Source organism: Acanthochromis polyacanthus, chromosome 10, assembly GCF_021347895.1.
Source record: "Acanthochromis polyacanthus isolate Apoly-LR-REF ecotype Palm Island chromosome 10, KAUST_Apoly_ChrSc, whole genome shotgun sequence".
Classification (NCBI taxonomy): domain Eukaryota; kingdom Metazoa; phylum Chordata; class Actinopteri; family Pomacentridae; genus Acanthochromis; species Acanthochromis polyacanthus.
Window position 1 is genome coordinate 40,561,848 of NC_067122.1, and position 5,024 is coordinate 40,566,871.

At 43.2% G+C, this 5,024-nt stretch overlaps 1 long non-coding RNA gene across 1 annotated transcript; it reads left to right on the forward strand.

Annotated features, from left to right (window-relative positions):
- Nucleotides 1-226: 226 nt before the first annotated feature.
- Nucleotides 227-2,699, forward strand: LOC110966775 (uncharacterized). The gene is made up of 3 exons (XR_007944875.1): nt 227-885; nt 1,489-2,145; nt 2,397-2,699. It is a non-coding gene; the product is annotated as an uncharacterized LOC110966775 (long non-coding RNA).
- Nucleotides 2,700-5,024: the final 2,325 nt, after the last annotated feature.

The following is a 5,024-nucleotide window of genomic DNA, read 5'->3' on the forward strand; positions in this document are numbered from 1 at the left end:
CATTTTTCTGGTTGTCCTAGTGCACCAACATGCATACACTGTCAGTAGTCTGTGAATATGTGTCGGTGCATCATTCTATATATGTATCATAGGTGACAGTTGGCAGCGTCTGGCAAGTTATTGTGGATGATGAGAGGAACTGTTTCCCTCTTTAACGCTGTCGTAAATCTTTTACTCATGGTGAAGAAAAGACAGACTTATCCACTCTTACTAAGCAACAATTTGAAAATTAAAGCCAATGTGGAAATTAGTGTTGCTTTAGTCAACGAAAATTATGACTAAATATCAACGTCAACGAACCTTTATCACGTGACAGAAACGGGAGGAGACGGGACGTCATGGGACTAAAACTATAATCAAATATATAATGTAATATTGTTGACGAATAAAAACGGGACTAAATGTGGTTTACAAAATGAAAACTCTGCTAATATACGTCTTAATTTTCGTTGACCAAAACGAGATGGGATGTAATGTCATTGCGTTATTTAGTGTCACTTTTATCTTGTATTATTTCTGTTTCCTGGGTCTCAGTTCAGCAGGTGCATCAGGTCTCACTGCGCAGACGCAGGCGACGTCACTTCCTCTATCCCCACTCATGCGGCATTATGTGGAAGATGGAGCTACGGATGGTTAAGTATAACGACAACTGAAGAAACAAAGTTAAGTCTGACACAACGAAAGGGATTGATGGCCAGCCAGGCGGGGTTTGTTTTGGGGAGAAAAAGAAGAAATGACATTTGGACACACTTTCATTATGTAGAAGTGGAAAAGAAAAATGAGTGTCTTGTGGAAAAAGATGGGGAGAAATGTGGCCGTAAAATCGCAGGAATAAACACCACAAATCTTAAGAGACATCTCAAGGCATTCCATAATGAAATTGAGGTAAGTTAAGTCATTACCGTAACTTTACCTTCTATTTTAGAAAGCCCAAGCCAACCCTTGAAGCCGTAGTTAATGCGCCACATTTTAACATTAGATTTAGCTTTAGACGTTAGCCACTTGAGTTGAAAACGACTGAGACAAACGTGTGTGCGTGCGTGCATTTGTGTGTGTGTGTGTGTGTGTGTGTGTGTGTGGGGGGGGGGGGGTCAGTTAGTGAAAACAAAACAAGGAATACCGTACAAAAAATACAAACATAAAGGAATTAAATGGATAAAAGGATAAGGAATAATAACATGAAGTGAATGTGTGTGCTGCTATTAAATTACATTGGCTTATAGGTGAGGGGGAGGAGAGTACAACAGAAAATGCAATACAAGTACACATATAGACAGGTAGCACAGTCATACACAAATAGTGTGTGAGTAAGAGTGTGTGAGAAAGAGTGGGAAGCGCGTTTCTCCAAAATATCTGCTGGCCAAGTCACTTACTCAGAGGTTGATTTAGTAAATTCAAAATCATAGCATAGATATATGCTACATATTTAGATTTCCCAGATATTAGATTTCCCTGATATTTTCCTGTGTGACATTGTACCTGTGCTAGATTCCAGATGGAGCATCAGTGAAGCAAGTCCCGCCCAAGAAGATGGAAAAGCCAGCTGGGGCTCAAGATTTCTTTGCCACACGGAGGTACAATGACAACTCCCCAGAACAACATACCAAAGAGGAGGCGATAGCACAGTGGAAAGGCCGCACAGGACTCCCAGCACGAATTGTTGAAGATGAGGAGTTCGTTGTCATGATGGCAAAAATGGACAGAAAGTTCAAAGTGCCAAAAAGACAGAAAACAAACAAACTTGATTGAAAAAATGTACAAAGAAGAGAAAGTAAAGCTCAAACAAAACCTGGCTACATCATGTAGAATAACTACAGGGCTGGATATTTGGACTAAAAAGGGGCTTACAGCATCCTTCCTTGGAATTAGCGCCTGTTACTTCAACCCAGAGGACAACAAGGCTGAACACAAACTCCTGAGCCCGAAGGAGATGGTTCACCCTCACACCGCAGAGTCTATTAGTACACTTTTGGAGGAGTCAATGGAAGAATGGGAGATCCCCAGAGAGAAGGTCCTCACAACAATTACTGACAATGGCAGCAAAATGATTGCTTCATTCCACACACATGCAGAAGTTGCCACAACTTTAGAAGAGGACTCAGAGGCAGAGCACGACGATGAGCATCAGGAAGGGGAGGATGACAGGTCAGTCTGAGTATGAAATTATGCTATTAATTTATTCAACATTTATGCAACTTGTCATTATAATTTTTAAAAAGCAAGTCCATAGAAAGTTACAAGATTAAAAAGTATGCTATTAAGTAATTCATCTTTTACATAAAAAACAAGTTTATAAGAAAGTTAAGTACTACAACTATTTTTATTTGGTTCAACAATGTAAGGGCTGAAATGGTTGAGTAAGTACATTTGTTTTTTGTTTTTTTATTTCCATGCAGGTACGACTATGGAGCCATAGAGAGGACCCCATGCATGGTTCACACCCTACAGCTTGTAGTGAATATGTTGCTGAAGGAACCCCCAATCCAAAGACTGTTGGAGAAAGTGAGGTACTTGGTGAACAATTTTAGGAAATCATCTGTCGCCACAGAACGGCTGCTGCAGAAGTGTGCTTTGGTTCTGGTAAAAGACTGTCCCACCAGGTGGTCAAGTTGCTATGCCATGATGTCATGCTGCCTTGAAGTCAGGGAGCACCTCACAGCTGTGGCTGAGTCCATGGGCTGGGACAGCCTGCCCACTGAGTGGTAGAAGATCGGGATACTGAGAGACCTTCTCCTGCCATTTGCGGAGCACACTAAGTTGCTTGAAAGTGACACTCAATCACTTTCCCTTGTTGTGCCAGTACTCCTGGATCTCAAAAACCATCCGTCAGAGTTCTCGCTTGCACATGGAAGAAGCTACAAAGATGTGGCTACTCTGGCTCAGAAGATGCTGTCCAGCATTGATAGGCGCTTTAGTGTGTTTCTTGACGTAACAGCTGACAATTTTTCACCACTTCCAGCAGGCTTTGTGGACCCTTGTGTAGCTGAAACCCTTCTGGAAAACGATGACGTTGAAGTACAAGATCTTGTCAGAAAGGCAGAGGACTACATTGCTCATCTTGTTCCACAAAGAATGCAAGTACATGAAGAGCAGTTGACTAATGCTGAGCCAGTCGCAAATAATGAGGGTACAGATGCTCCAGAGTCAACCCCAGCAAAACAGCGTAGATTTAAGTTCTTCAGTGCCAGTCGTCCACCAAGGCCCAAGACAACAAACATTAGGCAGGAGATTTTGAAATATAAAGAAGGGCTGTCCAAGTTCCACAAGACTGCTGCTGAGGTTGAGGAATTGGGTATTGGTTAACTCAGTGTTCATCCACTGCGTTTCCAACACTGAAACCTCTGGCCTTGGACCTCCTGTTGATGCCAGCCTCTCAGGCATTTACAGAGAGGGTCTTCAGTGTAACTGGTTACCTCTCTTGTGGCCACAGAAACAGGGCTAGAACCATTTTGGAAAGAAGTGCTTTGCTCAAAGTAAACAAGCCCAAGTAGTAGTTAATGGCTGGCCTTAACAGACATGCAACAAACATGCATGTACTGCGCACACACACACTGGTTATTTGGTTCAGTAGTTGGCATGATTCAGTACTGTTATTTGTTCTTTTCTGTCAACAAATTCCACATTATACAGTCCATGTTTCCAATCTCATATCTCCATAAGGTCCATCCATCCAGTGTTATATCTTGTAATAGTTTTTATGATGCAAAATCTGACTTCAGTTTACAACCAATACACAGACACACACATTTTATTTGCACTTTTCATAATGTTATTGTAGCTCAAGCATTCAAGCACTTTGTCTTTAAGTTAAACTTCAATGTAATGTCAATTTTTTTCTGGCATTGTCATTTGAAGCTATTTTATTCAAATTTAAGTGTGTGCACTTCTTACATGTTTGAGAGGTAAAATAAATGTGTTCTAAATTCAAATCAGAGCATCTTCCGTGTCTTGAATTGAATGTATTCTTGAGTCTATAAGGTAACAATAATATAATTATAAGATATCCATGTTTGACTTGTGAAATGGATGACTTAGAGAAAATTTTGGTTACATCTACACTGTAAAAAAAAGCAAGCCAGTGAAATACACAGTTAAGTGCTTTAATAAATATATAAATGAGTTGACAATTAATCAGCTGTCAGCCGTTTGAAATGGACCAGAATTTAGTGTTCTTAAAATATACACAATATTGGCAGTAAACCTGTCACGAACTAGGGAGGGCTGGACCCGAGCAGAGAGCCACACTACCAAGACCGGAGGAGATTTAGAGTGATTTATTGCAGCTGGGTGAACAATGGCAGGAGGGAGAGGACTGAGAGGGGAGATTCAGTGAAGGCGGCTGAAGGAGTGGGTTCGGGGGGCAAGGTGGTTTGGACCCCGGCGATCAGGCGGCCGAGGTATTCGGCAGCTTGGGATCAGCTGGCGTCCAGTTGGTTCGGAGTGAGGCGTCGGGAGACGGGAGAGCAGCCAGCGTACTGTCATGGGCTCTGGGGAGTTCAGGAAGGGAATGGGGGGGTTCCAGGCTGACTGGAAGGTCCGAGGGATCTTTGCGGGGTGCCGAATGGTTCCAGGAGGGGACACAGACAGGAGACTTGGAGGCAGAGTCCCAGACAGCAGAGTCTAGGCAGAGAGAAACACAGTGTTTGTTAAAAACTTCAAAAGTTTCAACTGGCTACTGTGCGGCTAGAGAGAGAACTGACTAGTCAGTCGTATTCAACAATCTGGCAGGGAGTAGGAAGATGAGCCGGTTCTTATTGCTGGTTGTGTAATCAGGTGGATGTCCTTCAGCTGTCCGGGACCCACAGGGAAGGCTGATTACCTGAGTGGAGGCAGGTGTGAGCCCGCACTCCACTCAGGTGTCGCACTGGGGAAGGAGGCAGAGGCAGAGGAGTAGATGGGAGACCAGGAGGAGACAGAGGGAGAGACTTGGGTAGAGGAGCGGATGGGAGACTGAAGGGAGACACAGAGACAGAAACCAAGGGACAGAGAGAGAGAGGGGAGGATGAGAGGGAGAGGAAGAGAGG